Source organism: Dasypus novemcinctus, chromosome 21 (assembly GCF_030445035.2).
Source record: "Dasypus novemcinctus isolate mDasNov1 chromosome 21, mDasNov1.1.hap2, whole genome shotgun sequence".
Lineage (NCBI taxonomy): Eukaryota > Metazoa > Chordata > Mammalia > Cingulata > Dasypodidae > Dasypus > Dasypus novemcinctus.
The window spans coordinates 2482854-2506066 of NC_080693.1; positions in this window are offsets into that span (position 1 = coordinate 2482854).

The window sequence follows — 23213 nt, forward strand, 5'->3', positions numbered from 1 at the left end:
CTTCTGGAGTGGGAGAGAGGCACTCATTCTCTTGCATCACCTCAGCTTCCTGGTCTGTTGGGTCTTTTATTGTCTCTCCTCTGTGTCTTTTTTTGTTGTATCTTCTTGCTACGCCAGCTTTCCGTGCCAGCCAGCACTCCGTGGGGGTCAGCACCCCTGCATAGGTCAGCTTGCCCTCACCAGGAGGCCCTGGGAATCGAACCCTGGACCTCTCATATGGTAGACAGGAGTCAAATCACATGAGCATGTCCACTTCCCTCTATCTATTACTAAAAGTGGTGTATTGAAGTCCCCTACTATTACTGAAGAGCTGTCTATTTGTACCTTCAAATATTAATATATTTGCCTCATATGTTTTAGGGTCACTATGTGCATATATATTTATAATTAAGTCTTCTTTACTTAACCAATTTGTTAGTATATAGAGTCCTAATTTTTCCTCTCTTACTTTTTAAAAAATTGAAAGTTATACTTTACAGAAAAATCTTGTAAAAAGAATGGTGTTCCCATATAACTGTCCCCCCAACAGGCAATTGTCCCTATTATTAAATATTTGCATTAAGGTGTTACCTTTGTTACAACTGAAAAAATGCCATAATAATTATGGTGTTAACTATATTCCATGTACACAGCACTGTTCCTATACCCCTCTGTCACCCACTTTTCAGTTATACTTGTTACATGTTATATCTTTATATACAGTATATCCAAAACCACAGGTATACCATTACTTTATATTTGCTTGCATTTTAGAATTTGTAGAAAGGAAAAAGTGAATTAACATGACAAAAATATAATACAACATTAATAAACTCATAATTTCCCAAATTTTCACATTCACCATAGATCTTAATTATTCATACTAACTCAATCCACTGCCAAGGATCTTTTCCTTTTAGTCTGAGAACTCCCTTTATTATTGTCATATGGCAGTTCTAATGATGATGAACTAGCTCACTTTTATTTTTTTTAATCTGGAAATGTGTTGGAATCTCCCTCATGTTTGAAAGACTATCTTGCCAGAAATAATATTCTTAAGTGGGCAATCATTTCCTTTCAGCTCTGTAAATATTACATCCCACTGCCTTCTTGCTTTCAGCAAGAAATTGGCCCTTAATATTGTAGGGTTCACTTGTACATACCACCTTTCTTTTCTCTTGCATCTTTCAGAATTCTCTTCCAGTCCTTGGCATCACAGTGTGATCACAATGTGTCAGAGTATGTTTCTCTATGATTTTATCCTCTATGGGGGTCATTAGGATTCTTGAATGTGTATATTCATGTTTTCCATTGCATTTATGAAGTTCCCTGCCACTGTTTCTTTGAATATTCCTTCTGTCCCTTTCTTTCTTCTTCTGTATCTTCTATAATGCATATATTGGTATACTTGATCATACCCCATATTTTTCTTAGGCTTTGTTCATCTTTTGCTATTTTTATTCTACTCTCCAGCCTCAATCATTTCAATTGTCTTATCTTCCACCTCAATAATTCTTCTGCTAGATCTGATCTGCTGTTGAAACCCTTTAGAGACTTTTAATTTAAGTATTGTAGTCTTCAACTCTCATATTTCTCTTTGGTTACCTTTTATCATTTCCATCCATTTACTGAATTTCTCAATTTCTTCATACATAATTTCCTGATATCCTTTAGATCTTTCTGCATGTTTTGTGCATTTTGGTGGTCACATTTAAAGGTCTTTGTCTGGTATTTCAAGTTCTTGTCCCCTTCTTTGTCAATTATTTCTGATGTTTCATCTTCTTTCTATGGATGGGTCATCATCTCCTTTTAGCTTTTTGTTATTGTTTTTGTTTATCTTGTAATCCTTCTTGGCATATTGTATATTTTAATGTTTTCTGTGCTACTTCTGAGATTTAGACCTTGAGCTGCCTGTTCCTTAAATTTCTATCCAGTTAGTGATATCTCAGACATTTCCTTGCATGAACAAAAGTAACCAAAGAGAGAGAGAAAAAGAAGAAAAGAAAAGATCAAAGTGAAAAAAATCCTTTACCAGTATTTGCCAATTGTACCTGTGTTGGCTGGTGCCTTCTCACAGAGTAGCCCATCAACCAAGAAGAAAGCCTTATGCAGAACACAGACTGCTCTCAGACTTTTCTGAGCCTGTATCTTATCCTTGGCATGTGCTCACGGCCTTAGGAATGTCCCTGTTCACAAGAATCCACATGTCTCCTAAAAACTCAGTGGAGTAGACTCCCCCCCTCTCCAGGGTGCTTTATGTTATATCTTGAAGCAGGTAAACCTTTGCCTCAGGCTGTTTCTTAAAATGCCTTATCTATGCAGTAGGTAGATCTCTGCTTCTCCCTAGAGATCAAGTTTCGGAAGAGTGAGCGGAGATGAATGTCCTGGTTCATTTTCATTCCTTCAGGTTCCCCCCCCCCCCCCCCCCACAAACAGACTGGCACCATCATTCAGGCAAATCAGTCTGCCTGTAAGGCTTACACTGTTCCCTGCAGGTCGTGGACAGGCACCCACCAAGAGAGCACAAGCCAGCTCCAAATGATAACAGGGAGAGTTTGGGGGAGGGATCTGTAAACATTTTAAAATTGTGTTTATTTGGGGCTTGCCCACATATTGCGCACCTTTTCTGTTTTTCTGGGGCTCTGAGGAAGAGGTTCTGCCAGAATTTAGTAGATGTTCAAATATTCTGTGGGGCAACAGATGCCAGGAAAGTCATCTCCATCTTCACTGATATGGAAACTCATCTTCCTTTATGACAGTGTCTGCCAAGCAACGAAGTCTGAGTAGCTATAGTCTGTCAGTAAGTCATCTTATTTAATTTAATTCCTGATACTCATCATTTTAATTATCTTTTATTATTTATAAAACTAGCTAGGAGTTGATCAATTTGTTTGATTTTCTCCAAGAAAATCTTTTGCTTCTGTCATTTTTTTATTTTTCTTTTCTACTTTCAATATCATTGTTCCCTACTTTTTTCTTTATTATTTTCAGCTTTCACCTAGCAGAGGGTCACTTTGCTCTTCTTTTCCTGCTTTCTTGAATTATAAATGTAGTTGATTTGCCTTTGTACATTTCTTCTTTTATGGTATGGAAAAACACTTAAAGATTTAAATTTCTATCAATGAACTGCTTTATTTCTATTACCCTACAATCATTCACTAACATTAAATTCAAAATATTCATATTTAAAATTGGACTATTTTTGATTCACAAATATTTGTTAGAGGTTATTTAATTTCTAAAATTTTGATTGTTCCTGATAGCTAACTTAATTTCATTGTTGGAAGAAAACATGATCTCTTAAATTAAATGCACTTTAATTCATGGAGAATTGATTACTTCTTCGGTATGGTATTTGCTTCATATATTCTCAAGGGAAAAATAAAATCGACAATGATATGCTAACCAATGCCCCCAGAAATTCTTAATTAACAAATTTGGCAATTATTAAGGATGGTGATGATTTTGTTGAACTTAACAGTCACATGCATTTTGTTGGTAATGTGAAGCACTTTAAACATGTTATAAATGATGAATATTTTCCTAAAAAAGCTAAATATCACCTGTCCTATGAAGCATCAAGTTTAGTCTTCATTATTTATCCAAAGTAATTGAAAATCTGTCCAAAAGAATTTGTAAAAGTTTACTTAGCAGTTTTATTCTTAATAACTATTAATAAAACATGGAAATGGCACATTTGTCCATCAAAGGAATCAAAGGAATGATTATAAAAATAACAGTATTTAAATATAAAATGAAGGAATTGTTAATACATCTAATAACATGATAAATTTCAAAATGAATCCAGGTTTTAATACATGTTTTGGTGATTTGGAGCTGTAGGTACCTTGAAAATCATGTTTTTAAGTTGCTTCCTTTCCTACACATCCCATTTTAAATAGGACTTTTAGAGGAGATTAGCTGAGTTAAATGTATGAGCCATCTTAATCAGAATGGTTCTTTCTTTTCTTCTTTATTAGAGAAATTGTGCATTTATAGAACAATCATGCATAAACTATAGGCCCTCAGGAGCACCAGTACCTGTAGTTGTATCTATTTTCGCTGTCTCTGGGATCCTGCTGAGACGAGCATAAGCATGAAGCCTCTGATAAACTCCCGACTCTCTTCTGAAGGCTCTTAGCCATATAAATTCATTTGTCTTAACCATTTTCCCCTTTTATTTAAGGTCTTTCTCTGGTTGCATCATCAGCTGGTGCTTGGTAGTAATCCCTTGGCTTCTGGGAGGTTCATCCCCAGGAGTCATGTCCCACACTGGGAGAAAGGTAATGCATTTACATGCTGAGTTTGGCTTAGAAAGTGGCCACATTTGAGCAACATGGAGGCCCTCAAGAGGTAACTCTTAGGCACCCTGCTGCTCTAGGCCTAGTTGAAATTTCAGGCACACAGGCTCATAATCATAGTCATAAGTATCAAGGGTTGATCATTGGACTAGCCTTCTTCACTGGTCTTTGACTTGCACTTGGGAGATTGTTGCTGTTCCATTGGCAAATGTGACAGAGCTCCTCTGGCTTGGACCTCGGCACTCCCTCAGTCGTCGTTTGTAACTGTTACTAAAAGGAAAATACCCAATGAATATCTGAACATTTTTATATACCCTGTATACATGTACTGGAGAAATCCCTCCCAACAACGTGTCCTCCATCAATAACTCCCCACACCAGTGTTCCTCCCTTGCCATAGTTGAACACCTCTGTGGTCCAAAACATTTTCAAAAATGAAACCTAATATATTGTCAAATTCAATTAGTATGAAAAGGAAATAGTAATGATAGGTTTAAAGATTAAAAATAGAATACATACTAATTTGGAAAGGCTAAAATAAAGTAAAAAGTAAATTGGATTCTTCAAAAAATATCATAAAATTGCTTTTGACATTTTGCCTTTCATCACTGTAATAGGTGTTGCCCTGGATGTACAGGGGTAAAGCAATTTCTTTCACTTCTTCCTCAGGATCTACATCCATTTTTTAATTTTTAATTTTTTCTTCAAAAAAGTTTTAGATCACAGTAAAGTTATATACAATATAGGGGACTCCCATATATCCAACATCAAACCCTTTTGCCTCTTGCCTAGCAAGGATCTTTTTATCTATTCATGTTCTGTTTGCTGCAGGTGATGTACAGATATTGAAGCATAGCTACCAAACATGGTTCCCTTTTGGTTTACATTATGGTCAATATTTTAGATTTTCAATTTTCTAAATTTTTTTTCAAATTCTACTCAATTTATTCATTTTCTTAAAAGATATTACATTAAAAAAAATATGAGGTCCCCATTCGCCCCCACTGCCCCCACCCCACCACTTCCCCCCAATAACACTCTCCCCCATCATCATGTCACATCCATTGCATCTGGTGAGTACATCTCCGGGCATCGCTGCACCCCATATCCCGTGTTCCACACCATAGCCCACAGTTCCCCACATTCCATCCAGTGGGCCATGGGAGGACATACAACATCCAGCAATTGTCCCTGGGGCACCACCCAGGACAACTCCAAGTCCCAAGAATGCCTCCATATCTCTACTCTTCCTCACCTTCCCCACACCCAGCAGCCACCATGGCCACTTTTTCCACGTCAATGCCACATTTTCTCCATTATTAACCACAATAGTACATGAATAGAATATCAGTAAGTCCACTCTGATCCTTACTGCATTCCTCCTTCCTGTGGACCTTGGCTTGGTTGTGTCCATTCCACATCTATGTCAAGAGGGGGTTTAGATTCCACATGGATATTGGATGCAATCCTCCTGCTTTCAGTTGTAGGCACTCTAGGCTCCATGGTGTGGTGGTTGACATTCTTCAACTCCATGTTAGCTGAGTGGAGTAAGTCCAATAAATCAGAGTGTAGGAGCTGAAGTCTGTTGAGGTCAAGGCCTGGCTATCATATTGTCAGTCCAGAGATTCAAATCCCCTAGATATATCTTAAGCCCCAGCACTAACTACAATTCCAGTAAAGTAGCATGAAAGGCTTGTGAAAAGAGATCCCATCTGAGTCTAGCTCCATCATGCAGAAACACCAGCTCCAAAGAAGGGGCAACTGACATGGCAGTGAACCCCATCTGCCATGACCATAGAACCTGTGGGTCTCTTTAGCCCTCAAAAGGACCAATACCTGGGGTTGTATCTACTTTATCTGTCTCTGAGACTCTGCTCAGGTTTGCATAAGGGCAATCCTTCTGACAATGTCCAGACTCCTTTTTAGAGACTCATAGCCATTTAAACTCATTTTTCCTTTCCATTTCCCCCTTACTTTAGGTAAAGCAGCATTTTTAACTTCTGTTATTATATGTAGACAGGGATATTCTGCTGGTCCGCATTGAACCTTTAATTCAATGTCGTTTTATAGTTGCATCCTCAGCTGGTACTTGGTAGTGATCCCTCAGTGCCAGGGAAGCTCATCCCCGGGTGTCATGTCCCACGCTGGGGGGAATGCATTGCATTTACATGCCGAGTTTGGCTTCGAGACTGGCCACATTTGAGTAACACGGAGGCTGTCAGGAGGGAATTCCTAGGCACAGTGCTGCTCTATGCCTTGTTCTTATTTCAGGCATATAGGCTCACAAGCATAGTCATTAGTATCAGGGGCTCACTGTTGGACCCTCATTCCTTCCTGATCCTTACCGTTGCACCTGGGGGACTGCCGCTGCTCCCCTAGGGACCACGACAGAGCCCAGAGCCCCTCCCCCAGCCAGTAACCCCGTACCCCCCCAGCTGTTGTTTTTAATTCTTTCCACTATGAGTATATCCAAACATTTCCATGCCCCCTGGACATATGTCCTGTATAACTCCCTGTCAACCATATATCGCCTGTCCATAACATCCCATATCAGTATTCCTCTGCTGCCATTGTTGAACCACTCTGTAATCCAAAACTTCAGGAAAAGTGAATCCCAATATAATGTCAGGTTCCCTAACTAGTAAAATGGAATATAACGATGAATTTAAAGGTTAGATATAGAATACATATTGATTTGGAAAAATTCTACATCCTATCTTTTTCTTTTCTTTTTTCCTAATTATTGAGCTTCTCTTCACAGGAACCCTAGATCACAGTAATTCGTATATACAAAATACAGTACTCCCACACATCCACCATAAAATCTTTTCCCTTCCACAGCGATAATCTTTTAACTTATTCACATCATATTTACTGAAACTGATGTACAGACTCTGAGACAATAGCTTTCAGACAAGGTGACATCTGTGCTTGCATTGTGGATATACAGTTTAGGATATACAGTTTTCTAAATTTTTAGTTATCCTATGTTTTACATTATGGTTTACATTATTAGTCTGTCATCCCCTATTTGTTTTTGGTGTAATATTACATGTTTTATATTCATCCTTGTGTACTATCGGGAAACTCCTCTCTTGAGCCCACATTTACCTTGGTTCCATCCATTCAACATTCATTTTCCCCTCACCTTGGGGCCCACAGCGACAGCCAATCTCCATTTCCTAAGGAGCCACGTCCAGAGATACTTGCAACAGTGTTCAGGGCCTGACTTGTTCAATTGCCCTAATGCCCTGGGAGCCACCCTTTCTCTCAAGAGATACAGTTCCCTCGATTTGATGGCATTAGTTCTTCCCAGGATGTGGGTCCACCCCCACTCTCACTACTTGGGTCTCTACCCAATGGTACAACTCGCCCAGGCAAAATGAGCACTCAGACACTCCCCAGGAGTCCGTCCCACGTCAGCCCATCCCCTCCGAGCATCCTAAACAGGTAACCCTCTTAATTATATTTTGATATGGTTTTCTCAGCATTTTACTCTCAACCAACACCTGACACTCTCCTATGTTCGTATGTTGCCCCTCCCTCCCCCCAATTTTTTGGACAATATTACCCCTCCGCCCATCCCCAGCCCCCCTCAAACCCGCAAAGCCCCACCCAAAGGCAACCCGTTGCCCCCATTTTATCTCTTCTTTGTGCTCATACTCACCACCAGCTCATCATAGATTCCACCCATGCAGACGTCAGCTCACATCCTTCCTCCACCCCCCGATTTCCTGTAAGCCTATCTTCCAGTCTCTAGTTCTCTGAGGCATCTTGCTTATTTCATATCATTGAGGTCATGTAGTATTTGTCCTTCAATGCCTGAGTTGCTTCACTCAAAATAAGGTTCTCAAGATTCATCCATGTTATCACGTGTGTTTGTAGTGTATTTGTTCTTAAAGCTGAGTAGTATTCCATTGTGTGTATATACCACATTTTATTGATCCACTTATCTCTTGATGGGCATTTGGGTTGATTCCAACGTTTGGCGATAGTGAACAATGCTGCTATGAACATTGGTGTACACATATCGGTTTGTGTCCTTGTTTTCAGTTCTGCTGGGTATATACCCAGGAGTGGTATATCTGGGTCATATGGCACATCTATGTTTAGTTTTTTGAGAAACCACCAAACTGTCCTCCAGAATGGTTGGATCCTTCTGCTTTCCCATCAGCAGTGGATGAGTGTTCCCATTTCTTCACATCCTCTCCAGCATTTGTATTCTTTTGTTTTTTTCATAGCTGCCAAACTTATGGGAGTAAGATGGTATCTCATTGTAGTTTTGATTTGCATTTTCCTGATAGCTAGAGATTTGGAGCATTTTTTTCATGTGCTTTTTAGCCATTTGTATTTCTTCTTTGGAGAAGTGTCTGTTTAAATCTTTTTCCCATTTTTTGAATGGGTTGTGTATCTTTTTATTTTCAAGATATAGGTGTTCTTTATATATGCAAGTTATAAGTCTCTTATCAGATATATGGTTGCCAAATATTTTCTCCAATTGTGGGGGCTCCCTTTTTAATTTCTTGACAAACTCCCTTGAGGTGCAGAAGGCTTTAATTTTGAGGAAGTACCATTTATCTCTTTGTTCTTTTGCTGCTCTTGCTTTTGGTGTGATATTCATGAAGCCATTTCCTATTACAAGGTCCTGTAGATGTTTCCCTACACTGCTTTCCAAGGTCTTTATGGTTTTGGCTCTTATATTTAGGTCTTTGATCCATCTTGAGTTGATCTTTGTATAAGATGTGAGATGGTAATCCTCTTTCATTCTTCTACATATGGATATCCAGTTCTCCAGGCACCATTTGTTGAATAGGCCATTCTCTCCCAGTTGAGAGGGTTTGGTGTCTTTATCGAATATTATATGGCTCTATATATGAGGTTCTATATCAGAACTTTCAATTCAATTCCATTGGTCTGTGTGTCTCGCCTTATGCCAATACCATGCTGTTTTCACTACACTAGCTTTGTAGTATGTTTTGAAGTCAGGTAGTGTGATTCCTCCAGTTTCGTTTTTCTTTTTCAATATGTCTTTGGCTATTCGAGGCCTCTTTCATTTCCAAATAAATTTCATAGTTAGTTTTTCTAGTTCCTTAAAGAAGGCTGTGTTGATTTTTATTGGGATTGCATTGAATGTGTAGATCAGTTTTGGTAGGATAGACATCTTAATAATATTTAGTCTTCCTATCCATGAACAGGGAATATTCTTCCATTTATTTAGGTCTTCTTTGATTTCCTTGAACAGTCCTGTATAGTTCTCAGTGTATAAGTTTTTTTTACAATCTTTAGTTCAATTTACTCCTAAATACTTGATTTTTTTATATACTATTGTAAATGGTATTTGTTTCTTGATTTCCTCCTAATCTTGCTCATTATTGGTGTACAGAAATGCTACTGATTTTTGCACATTGATCTTATAACCTGCGACTTTACTAAACTCATTTATGAATTCTAGAAGTTTTGTTGTAGATCTCTCAGGGTTTTCTTTTTTTTTTTTTTAAAGATTTACTTTATTTATTTAAATCCACCCACCCCCCAGTTGTCTGTTCTCTGTGTGTATTTGCTGCGTCTTGTTTCTTAGTTCACTTCTGTTGTCGTCTGTGGCACAGGAAGTGTGGGCAGCACCATTCCTGGGCAGGCTGCACTTTCTTTCGTGCTGGGCGGCTATCCTTACCGGTGCACTCTTCATGCGTGGGGCTTCCCTATGTGGGGGACAACCCTGCATGGTGCGGCACTCCTTGCGCCCATCAGCACTGCGCATGGGCCAGCTCCACATGGGTCAAGGAGGCCCGGGGTTTGAACCCCAGATCTCCCATGTGGTAGACGGATGCCCTAACCACTGGGCCAAGTCCGTTTCCCTCTCAGGGTTTTCTATGTATAGGATCATGTCATCTGCAAGTAATGAAATTTTGACTTCTTCCTTTCCAATTTGACTGCCTTTTATATCTGGTTCTTGCCTCAGTGCTCGAGCAAGTACTTCTAAGACAATGTTAAATAGAATGGGAGACAGTGGGCATCCTTGTCTTGTTCTTGATTTTAGAGGGAAGGATATTAGGATTTCTCCATTGTAAAAAATGTTGGCTGTAGGTTTTTCATATATACTCTTTATCATGTTCAAAAAATTTCCTTGTATTCTGATCTTTTGGAGTGTTTTTATCAAGAAACGGTACTGTATTTTGTCAAATGCTTTTTCTGCATCTATAGATATAATCATGTGATTTTTTTTCCTTCAATCTGTTTATATGGTGTATTACATTGATAGATTTTCTTATGTTGAAACATCCTTGCATAACTGGAATGAATCCCACTTGGTCGTGGTGTACAATTCGTTTAATGTGTTGTTGAATACAATTAGTAAGTATTTTGTTAAGTATTTTTCCGTCTAGGTTCATTAGAGAAATTGGTCTGCAATTTTCCTTTCTTGTGGTGTCTTTGTTTGGCTTTGGTACTAGGGTAACGTTGGTATCATAGAAGGAGTTAGGCAATGTTCCTTCTGTTTCCGTTTTTTGGAATAGTTTCAGCAGGATTGGTGTTAGTTCTTTCCAGAATGTTTTGTAGAATTCACGTGTGAAGCTGTCTGGCCCTGGGCTCTTCTTAGTTGGGAGGTTTTTAATGACTGAATCTCTTTCTTTGGATTGGTTTGTTGAGATCATCAATTTCTTCTTTCTTCAATATGGGCTCCTTATGTGTTTCTAGGAATTTGTCCATTTCCTCTGAATTGTCATTTTTGTTGGAATAGAGTTTTTCAAAGTATCCTCTTAGGATAGTCTTTATTTCTGTGGGGTCAGTGGTGATATCTCCTTTCTCATTTCTTATTTTGTGTATTTGCATCTTCTCTCTTTTTTTCTTTGTTAGTCTCACTAAGGGTTTGTCAATTTTATTGATCTTCTCAAAAAACCGGCCCTTGGTCTTGTTTATCTTTTCAAGTGCTTTCTTATTTTCTATTTCATTTAGTTCTGCTCTTATGTTTGTTATTTCCTTCCTTCTTCTTCCTGTTGGATTACTTTGTTGTTGTTTTTCTAATTCCTCCAAATGTGCAGTTAGTTCTTCAATTTTTGCTCTTTCTTCTTTTTTGATATATGAATTTATGGCTATAAATTTCCCTCTCAGTACTGCTTTTGCTGCATCCCATAAATTTTGGTATGTTGTGTTATCATTATCATTTGTTTCAAGGAAGTTGTTGATTTTTTTTGAGATTTCCTCTTTGACCCACTGTTTTTCTAACAGTGTGCTGTTTAATTTCCATATCATGGTGTGAAATCTGGGCCTCTGACCCTTGCAAATTTCCAGCTCCACTCCACTGTGGTCAGAGATATTATTTTGTATGATTTTCATCTTTCTGAATTCATTAAGCCTTTCTTTGTGGCCTAGTATATGGTCTATCTTGGAGAATGATCCTTGTGCGCTTGAGAAAAATGTATATCCTGTTGTGTTTGGGTGTAATGATCTATATATGTCTATTAGATCCGGCTCCTGTAATATACTGTTCAAATATTTTGTTTCTTTAGTGATTCTCTTTTGAGATGTTCTGTCCAGAGTTGATAGTGGTGTATTAAAATCCCCCACTATAATTGTAGATGCATCTATTCTTTCACTTAGTTTTTCCAGTGTTTGCCTCACATATTTAGAGGCAACCTTGTTAGGAGCATAAATATTTATGAATGTTTGATCTTCTGGACAGATTGTCCCTTTCACTAATATGTAGTATCCTTCTTTGTCTTTCACAATTGTTGCACATTTAAATTCTATTGTGTCTGATATTAATATAGCTACTCCTGCCTTTTTTTTGTTATTGTTTGGTTGTATGATTGTTTTCCAACCATTCACTTTCAGCCTCCATGAATCTCTGGGTTTAAGATGTGTCTCTTACTTCTCCAAAGAAGAAATACAAATGGCTAAAAAGCACATGAAAAAATGCTCCAAATCTCTAGCTATCAGGGAAATGCAAATCAAAACTACAATGAGATACCATCTTACTCCCATAAGATTGGTAGCCATGAAAAAAACAGTAGAATACAAATGCTGGAGAGGATGTGAAGAAAGGGGAACACTCATCCATTGCTGGTGGGAATGCAGAAGGATCCAACCATTCTGGAGGACAGTTTGGTGGTTTCTCAAAAAACTATCCATAGATTTGCCATATGATCCAGCAATACCACTGCTGGGTATATACCCATCAGATCTGAAAACAAGGACAAAAACCGATATATCTACACTAATGTTCATAGCAGCATTGTTCACTATCGCCAAAAGTTGGAATCAATCCAAATGCCCATCAACAGATGAGTGGATCAATAAAATGTGGTATATACACACAATGGAATACTACTCGGCTGTAAGAACCAATACACTACAATCGCATGTGATAACATGGATGAACCTTGAGAATCTTATGTTGAGTGAAGCAACCCAGGCATTGAAGGACAAATACTACATGACCTCAATGATATGAAATAAGTTAACTGCCTCAGAGAGCCAGAGTCTGGAAAAGTGGCTTACAGGAAATCGGGGGGTGGAGGAAGGATGTGAGTTAATGTCTGCATGGGTGGAATCTGTGATGAACTGGCGGCAAGTATGAGCACAAAGAAGGGACAAAATGGGGGCAAGAGGTTACCTTCGGGTGGGGTTTTCTGGGTTTGAGGGGGGCTGGGGATGGGCAGAGGGGTAATATTGTCCACGAAATAGGGGGGAGGGAGGGGCAACATACGAACATGGGAGAGTGTCAGATGTTCGTAGAGAACAAAATGTTGAGTAAAATGTATCAAAGTATAAGTAGGAGGGTTACCTGGTTAGGACGCTCAGGGGGTATGGTCTGATGCAGGACGGACTCCGGAGGGAATAGCTGAAGGCTCATTTTGCCAAGGTGGGTTCTACCATTGGGTGGGGTGGACCCATATCCTGGGGAAGACTAATGCCATCGAATAGAGAGAACTGTATCTCTCATGAGAAAGGACGGCTCCCAGGGCGTTAGATTGGCAGGCGTTGTGGGCCCTAAGGGGAGGGGAAAATGGATGTGGAATGGATGGAACAAAGGTAAATAAGGGGGCAAGAGAGGAGTTATGTGAGAGTACACGAGGATGAATATAAAACAGCTAATATTACACCAAAAACATATAGGGGACGACAGACTAATAATGAAAACCATAAGACAAAACATAGGATAACTAAAAAATTTAGAAAACTGTACAACCTAAAGTATGGACCACATAGTAAGCACAGATGTCACCTTGTTTGAAAACTATTGTTTCAGAATCTGTACATCAGTTTCAGGAAATATGATATGAATAAGTTAAAAGATTATTGCTGTGGAAGGGAAAAGGTTTTATGGTGGATCTGGGGAAGTACTGTATATTGTATATATGAATTTCAGTGATCTAAGACTCTTCTGAAGCTGACATTATGTTGGGATTCACTTTATGGGAAGTTTTGGATCACAGAGTGGTTCAATAATGGCAGCGGAGGAATACTGATATGGGATGTTATTGACAGGATATATATGGTTGACAGGGAGTTATACAGGGCATATGCCCAGGGTATATGGTAATGTCTATATATACTCACAGTGGAAACAATTAAAAATGACAGCTGGGGGGGGTACTGGGCTCCTGGCCGGGGGGTCACTGTTGTGGGCCCTGGGAGAGCAGCGGCAATCCTCCAGGTGCAACGGCAAGAACCAGGAAGGAAGGAGGGCCCAACAGTGGGCTCTTGATACTAATGGCTACACTTTTGAGCCTATACACCTGCAATAAGAGCAAGGCCTAGAGTAGCATTGTGCCTGGGGGTTTCCTCCTGACAGCCTTCATGTTACTCAAATGTGGCCACTCTCACAGCCAAACTCAGCATGTAGATGCGATGCATTCCCCCCAGTGTGGGACATGACACCCGGGGATGAGCCTCCCTGGCACCGAGGGATCACTACCACATACCAGCTGAAGATGCAACTAGAAAATGACCTTGAATTAAAGGTTCAATGCGGATCAGCAGAATATTCCTGTCTACATATAATAACATGACTTCGGGAATCTGTTTGAACTAATGTAAGGGGGAAATGGAAAGGAGAAATGAGATTATAAGGCTGTGAGTCTCTAAAAAAGAGTCTGGAGGTTGTCAGAAGGAATACCCCTATGTACAACTGAACAGAGTCTACGAGACAGATAAGGTAGATACAACCCCAGGTATTGGTTCTTTTGAGGGATAAAGAGACCCACGGGTTCTATGGTCATGGCAGAAGGGGTTCACTGCCATGACAGATGGCCCTTCTTTGGAGCTGGTGTTTCTGCGTGATGGAATTGGACTCAGAGGGGATCTCTTTTCACAAGACTTGCATGCTACTTTATTGGAATTGTAGTTGGTGCTGGGTTTAAGATATATGTAGGGGATTTGAATCTCTGGACTGATAATATGACACCCAGGCCCAGAGCCTCAACAGACTTCAGCTCCTACACTTTGATTTATTGGACTTACTCCACTCAGCTAACATGGAGTTGAAGAAGGTCAACCACCACAACATGGAGCCTAGAGTGTCTACAACTGGAAGCGGGAGGAGTGCATCCAGTACCCATGTGGAATCTAAGCCCTCACTTGACATAGGTGTGCAATGGACACAACCAATCCAATGTCCACAGAGAAAATGTGGAATGGGTGTGGGAAGGGTAGCCATGGTGGCTGCTGAGTGTGGGTAATGGGAGGAAGAGATGAGATGTGGAGGCATTTTCGGGACGTGGAGTTGTCCTGGATGGTGCTTCACGGACAATTACGGGACATTGTAGATCCCGCCAGGGCCCACTAGATGGAACGTGAGAGAGTCTGGCCTATGATGTGGACCATTGACTATGGGGTGCAGTGATGCTCAGAGATGAACTTACCAGGTGCAATGGATGTGTCATGATGATGGGAGAGAGTGTTGCTGTGGGGGGAGTGGGGGCAGGGGCGGTGGGGTTGAATGGGACCTCATATTTTTTTAATGTAATTTTTAAAAAAATAAACAAATAATTAAAAAAAAAAAGATGTGTCTCTTGTAGACAGCATATAGATGGGTCATATTTCCTTATCCAATGTCCCAGTCTGAATCTTTTGATAGGTGAGTTTAATCCGTTGACATTCAGTGTTATTACTTTCAAGGAATTATTTGTGTTAGCCATATTTTGATTGGACTTCTGTTTGTCATATTTTGTTTTGTTTTTTCCCCCTTCTCTTTCTGTGTTTTTTGTTGCTCTTACACTCTCCTCCAACTCTGCCTGTCTGGTTTTTTTCCTTTCTTCCTGCAGAACTCCCTTTAGAATTTCTTGAAGGGGAGGTTTCTTGTTGGCATACTCTTTCAGTTTCCGTTTATCTGTGAATATTTTGAACTCTCCATCATTTTTGAATGCTAGTTTAGCTGGATAGAGTATTCTTGGTTGGAAGTTTTTTTCCTTTAGTACCTTGACTATATCATACCACTGCCTTCTTGCCTCCATGGTTTCAGATGAGAAATCAGCACTTAATCTTATGGAGCTTCCCTTTTATGTGATGGTTTTCTTTTCTCTTGCTGCTTTTAGAATTTTCTCTTTGTCTTGAGTGTTGGATAATTTGACAATCTAAATTTTTATTTACATTTTAATCTATAGATTTTTATACATTTTTGGTGAGATTTAACATGTTCTATATTCATCATTGCATGATCTCGTGGAACACTTCCATTGACCCCAGTTACCCTGCTTCCATCTATTCTATACCTCTCTCCTCCTCTCCTCAGGGTCCAGATTGACAATCAAGCATCACTGCTTGAAGGATGAGATTCACAGATACTTGCAACAATGCTGAGGGCTTGACACACTAAACTGTCTTCCCCCATTGGGAACCACGAATTCTCTTGAGAGACATAATTCCCTATGTTTGGGAACATCAGGCCTCCCGAGGATGGGGGTACTACTTCCCACTCACTGTATGGTTCTCCACTTAACGATATAACACACTATGACAAGATGAGCACTCACACACTCTCTAGAAGCCTGCCCCTGTGGCAGATGCCCCCAATTAAGCACCTAGAAGGTGTAACCCTTCCTTATTATATTTTCTGAAGTGTTTTCTCAGCATTATAATTTCAACCACAAACCCAACAATCCCCCATGTTCCTCTGTTCCCCCCAACTCTCCCCCCAATTCCTTGGGCCATCTGACCCATCCTCTCAAATATAGGCCCCCTGTAGCCTGCCAAGCCGCACCTAATAGAATCCATATGCCCCATCTTATCCCTTCCCTGTACAACCACTTACCTCCACTTTATTGTAGATTTTCACCCATGTAAGTGTCAGCTCACAAACTTCCTCTCCCCTCCCCCCATTTCCTGTAAATTTATCATCCAGTCTCTAGTTCTTTGAGGCAGCTTGGTTTGCTTATTTCATATCAGAGAGGTCATGTAGTATTTGTCCTTCAATCCCTGGCTTGCTTTACTCAATATAGTGCTCTCAGGATTCATCTGTGTTATCCCATGTGTTTGTACTGTATTCCTTCTATAGCTGAGTATAGTATTCCTTTGTATGTATATACCACATTTTGTTTATCTATTCCTCTGTTGATGGGTATTTGTGTTGACTCCAGCTTTTGGCAATAGTGATTAATGTCACTATGAACATTGGTGTACATATATTGAGTTGTGTCCTTGTTTTCAGTTCTTCTGGGTATATACCCAGCAGCAGAATTGCTGGATTATATGGCAAATCCATAGTTAGCTTTTTTTTTTTTTGAAGTAAAGTTATCAAAATATTTTTTGTCTTTATTTTTTTAATGTTACATTCAAAAAATATGAGGTCCCCATATATCTCCCCCCCTCACCCCACTCCTCCCCCCATAACAACAACCTCCTCAATCATCATGAGACATTCATTGCATTTAATGAATACATCTCTGAGCACCGCTGCACCTCATGGTCAATGGTCCACATCATAGCCCACACTCTACCACAGTCCAGCCAGTGGGTCATGGGAGGACATACAATGTCCAGTAACTGTCCCTGCAGCACCACCCAGGACAACTCTAAGTCCCAAAAACGCCCCCACATCACATCTCTTCCTCCCAATCCCTACCCCCAGCAGCCACCATGGCCAATTTCTCCACACCAATGCCACATTTTCTTCTATTACTAATCACAATAGTTCATGAATAGAATATCAGGAAGTCCACTCTAATTCATACTCTATTCCTCCATCCTGTGAACCTTAGAATGGTATGTCCACTCCACATCTTGTAAATGGTATTTGTTTCTTGATTTCCTGCTCAGATAGCTCATTAATGGTGTACAGAAATGTTACTGATTTTTATGCATTGATCTAATAACCTGCAGCTTCATAAGTTCTAGAAGCTTTATTGTAGATTTCTCAGGGCTTTCCCTCTGTATAAGATCATATCATCTGCAAATAGTGAAATTTTAACTACTTCTTTTCCAATTTAGATGCCTTTTATATCTGGTTCTTGCCTCTGCTTGAGCAAGTACTTCTAACACAGTGTTAAATGGGAAGGGTGGTGGTGGGCATCCTTGTCTTGTTCCTGATCTTAGAGGAAAAGATTTTAGGATTTCACCATTGTAAATGATGTTAACTGTGGGTGTTTTCATATATACCCTTTATCATGTTCAGAAAGTTTCCTTCTGTTCCTATCATTTGCAGTGTTCTTATCAGGAAAATGTGCTGTATTTTGTCAAATGCTTTTTCTGCATCTATATATATAATCATGGGATTTTTTTTCCTTCAATCTGTTTATATGGTGTATTACATTGATTGATTTTCTTAAGTTGAACCATCCTTTCATACCAAGGATGAACCCACTTGGTCATGGTGTATAATTCATTTGATGTGTTGTTCAATCCATTTAGCAAGTGTTCAGTTCAGGATTTTAGCATCTAGAGGTTCATTAGAGAGATTGGTCTGTAATTTTCCTTTCCTCTGGCATCTTTGTTTGGCTTTGATATTAGGGTAATGTTGGCATCATAGAATTAGTTAGGCAATGATCCTTCCATTTCAATTTTTTAAAGAGAGTTTAAACAAGCTTGTTGTTAGTTCTTTCCAGAATGTTTTGTAGAATTCAACTATGAAGCCATCTGGCTTGGAGCTTCCTAGTTGGGAGGTTTTTAATTAGTGATTCTATCTCTTCACTCGTGATTGCTTTGTTGAGATTATCAGTCTCTTCTTTCATCAATGTAGGCTGCTTATGTATTTCTAGGAATTTGCCCATTTCCTCTAAATTGTCCTTCTTGTTGACCTATAGATTTTCAAAATATTCTTTTAAGGTAGTTTTTATTTCTGTGGGGTCAGTGGTGATATCCCCTTTCTCATTTCTTATTTTGTGTATTTGCATCTTCTCTCTTTTTTTCCTCTTTAGTCTAGCTAAGGGTTTGCTAGTTTCATTGATCTTCTCAAAGAACCAGCTCTTTTTTTAATTTTTTCTAGTGCATTCTTATTTTCTATTTCATTTAGTTCTGCTCTGATTTTGTTCTTTCTTTCTTTCTTCTTCCTATGGACTTAGTTTGTTACTCTTTTTTATTAATTCCTCCAATGTGCAGTTATGTCTTCATTTTTAGCTCTTGCTTCTTTTTGATGTATGAATTTTATGACTATTAATTTCCCTCTAAGTACATCTTTTGCTGCATCCCGTATGTTTTGATATTTTGTGTTGTCATTTTCGTTGGTTTCGAGGCAGTTACTGATTTCTTTTGAGGTTCCCTCCTTGTCCCACTATTTGTCTAAGAGTGTGTTGCTTAACTTCCATATCTTTGTGCCTAATCTGGTCCTCTGGCCCTTCCAGAATTCCAGCTTCATTCCACTGTTGTCAGAGAAATTATTTTGTATAACTTCAATCTTTCTGAATTCATTGACACTTTCTCTGTGGCCCAACATGTGGTGTCTCTTGGAAAATAATCCATGTGTGCTTGAGAAGAATGTATATTCCTCTGTGTTTTTGGGTTTAATGTTCTGTATATGTCTATTAGGTCTAGATCTTCTAATATATTGTTCAAAGTCTTTGTTTCTTTATTGATTCTCTGTTGAGATGTTCTTTCTAATGGTTATATTGATTATCACCATATATCAATAATAATTGTAGAGGCATCCATTCCTTCACTTAGCTTTGCATTTTCAGTTTGGCCACTCCATCCTTCTCTCCCTGGAGGGCTACAAAACTACACCTTCCACAAGAGGCCAATTGAAGGATGACCCCTCTGCCAAGCCTTCCCTGAATGCCCCAAGTAGTAAGGGTTTCTTCAGGCCACACTCTCTTTTTCCCAGAACTTTTCCTATGCACTGTACTGCTTACCATTTGTTGGCTTTTCCCTCATATGTTTGTCATTAACATGGAAAATAAATTGATATTTGTGATATTGGTGTGAGTTCAGTGCTTGGCTCATTGATGGCTCAAAAGTATGTGTGGAATTAGTGAAATGCTGAAAGGGCATGCCCTGGTCTGTTTGCAAAAGTCACCAGCCTCCCCAATCTTCCCTAACCCTGGGTGGGCTCTGAGACCCTGACAAACAGAGAGCCATGGACATTCCTCAATCCAGGGCCAGAATCCCTCAGGGAAAAGATACATTCATTTCAAGCGAGATGCCTGCCCCAAGGACACACTGCTGGACAGCACCATTTCTTTCCCACCTCAAATCACAGCTTGACCTTTGGCTCACACCTAGGAAAGGGGGGTCTGGACACTGCCCATTTCATGGGGTTGAGGGAGGATGAAATGGGGGTAAGGATTTGAACTCTGTCCAGTGTGTGACACAGACTTACTCCTGTGATCATTATAACCACTGAAATGGCTATTCTAGGACCAGATCTCTGAGGAAATTTCTCTTATTTTTCTTCACTGACTCCTGCTTCTTCATATCCCACAATGATACTCCCAAGACTCAACCATCAGTGAGGGAACATGAAAGAGATCTTGTGTTTGATTTGGAAAAATCAGCATTGGAAACATGTTCTTTCAAGCACAAACCCTGCATCACAGCCTTGTTTCTGTGTTGCTCTAAGTGCCTGTATTTGCATCTGTAGGATGGATGTAATGTGCCAACCACATCACCCTGAAGTGCTGAGAACATGAAAGGGGGAATAAGGAGCATCAGACACATATCTGGGCAAACAGCAGTTACAGGAATGGGCAGTGCTGCCGTTCCTACTGGATCCCAATTTTGTACCCTGGACTCTTAGAAGCCTCAACCATGGGTGAGTGTGTGTGGCACAGATGTCCCATGATAAGATCCCCACAGGGCCTTGGACACCAGTGTGGCACAGATGTCCCATGATAAGATCCCCACAGGGCCTTGGACACAGGAGAGAAGACACTTGCTTCTAAACCAGAGGCCTGATGCTGTTGTCTCATTCAATTATCTTTTGGGATCCATTAAATAACTCCTTTCCTTACTGGATTCCCTTTGCAAGCAAAATCATTTTGTCCCCTGAAGCAAAATCACCAGCCTCACCCAGACACCATTTTGGAGAACAGAAATCTGGCTACTGGCACCGCTACCTGGAGACCCTTTGCCCATCCCTGTAGATGCCCAGGCTTTGCTGATCATTCTCAGAACACCCAAATTTAGGAAAAGTGGCTTTCTCTTGTTTCTTCAGATTATTCAGTAGAATAACTACTGATATTCTACTAACAAGCCTCCCCATGGAGGACATGACTCCCAGGCCTATCACCTGCTCATGTTCCCTGGTTTCTTTCCCCTCTCTTGTTCAGTTAGGATAATGTTGCATTCATCTTATTCATGGTGGCATAGAGCCTCTGAACTCAACCACCATTCTCAGAGAGGGCCCAATATTACAGAAGAATTTCCAGAAAAGGCTGGAAAAGGACAGAGTTGAGGGCTTTTAATGTCGGAGTTTTGATGATGGAGTTTGTTGCTGAAGTTGGAGCCCCAGATAGAAAGACAGAGCCATTTGCCTGATAGTCTACAGCTGACATTGTAGAGAGAGGCAGAGCCTAGAGTGCCTCACAGTCTACAGATGACCTTGTGGAGAAAACAGAGGCGGTGAGCCCAGAGAAATCTGGGTAGCCTGAACCCTTGCAGATGTCAACAACCATCTTGCACCAACACGTGCAAATAGACTGTGGTGAATGAAGTAACTTATGCTTTATGGCCTGGTATCTGTAAGCTCCTACCCAAAATAAATACCCTTTATTAAAATCAACCAATTTCTGGTATTTTGCATCAGCACCCCTTTGGCTGACTAGCATAGGCAGGGATGTGTCAGCTTTGGTCAAGAGGCAGTGCTTCTCTGAAATCCTTTTGTGCAAGGCCCCCGGATTGGAATGCAGAAAGGCCCAATCCTAACATGGCCAGCAGCTACCATCCCTCCCATTTTCTCACACCCATTCCCAGGAGGCATGACCTGTTCCTGGTGCCCACAGCTGGCCAGGCCAGCTTGCCCCTGAGGACAGGGAGGGCTGTGCTGCGTGGACTTCCTACAGAGAGCAGCTCAGAGGAACTGGACCAAGTGAACCACCCTGGGCCAAATGGGTCAGAAACTTGCTCCCAGCCCCAAGGGACAGTCTTGGCCCAGGCCCCTCCAAATTGCCCCACCTGGGTGTCCTTGCAGGCAGGAGATTTAGCCAAGCCCATCTGGGTGACGGTGATGGTTTGACAATGACTGAGCTTGTGTTTAGAGCCCATCCCTCTCATTTCCCTGCAGCTTCTTGGGATACCCAGAAACATCATTACATGGTACCCCCACCTCCTGCCCCCACATTCTCTCTTCCATATGGAGCTTCCTGGTTCTGAGTCCTCTCATTTGGCCCAGTGTTGTAACTGGGAGTTAGAAATAAACAAATCATTATGATTACGGGTCATACATAGACACTTTTTCTTCATTTCTGGTATATTATGGAATAGCCAAAAGTTAATATCTAAAATTATGGAAACTCACTAGACTAAGTCTCAGCCCTTGCTTATACTATCGTGATGATTATCCTAGACTAATCCCAATCCTTGTTTATACTTGCTATTGTAATATATAATAGTAATCACTCCATCTTCCCTTGTTTGAATCCATGAAAAACCCTGAACTCCTTAGGTTCAGGAAGACAGATTTTGGGCTGATAAACCACCCTATCTTCTTGCTTTGGCACTTAGCAACTAATTTTTTCTCTCTTTAAAATTTGTTATTGGAGTGCATTGGGCAGAGAACCCTCCACTTTTGCTCAGTAATACTTCAGCAGCTGTAGTGAGACCAAGGGTCCCTAAGGAAAAAGGAATATGCCCAAGGTTCTGGAGCCCCAGCAGGGCAGGTGAGAACCTGGCCTTGTACAGCTGCCAGACCCCATTGGTGTAAAAGCTCAGCCATTGGATTTTTCTTGCCTTGCTGGCACTCCAGGCCCCTCACTGTTTTAACGTTTCAAAGGCAGAAAGTTTCCAGTTCCAGATCTGGACATCTAACTAGATGAGTGGGTCACCAAAGTAGATGTGGATTGGGGAGTTTGGATGCAGGTTTGAGTCTCCTGGGCCTGGGTTTGAGGCCCTGGGCCCTGCTTCCAGAACATTCCTCTTGCTTTGACATCTACACCTTTCTACTTTCTGAGTACCATTCTCTCCAGGGTTTGAGGCCCTGGTCTAAGTATGTCTGTTGAATATATTCCTGAAGAAATAAGTAATTCAGCAATTAATTGGTATTTAGTAAAATTAAGTGTTTAATGTCCAATTGTTATCTGATGTGTTGAGATCATGTATATTCAGTCCTTTATTTGTCTCTCTCAAAACTCAGTATTAATAGGAAATTTTAAATCTTACCTATAAAGACTGTTTTGAGAAATGTCCTCCCAGAATCAACCCCGAAGAATCCAATTAAGCCTTTATTTAGCTCCTCCTGTTTATTCCCCTTTACTGAGCCTGAGAATGGAAATAACCACCCAACCACCCCATACCTGTCAGGGTACTCAGTTCAGACAGGGCTACTCTCTAAAACCAGCAGCTGAGCTG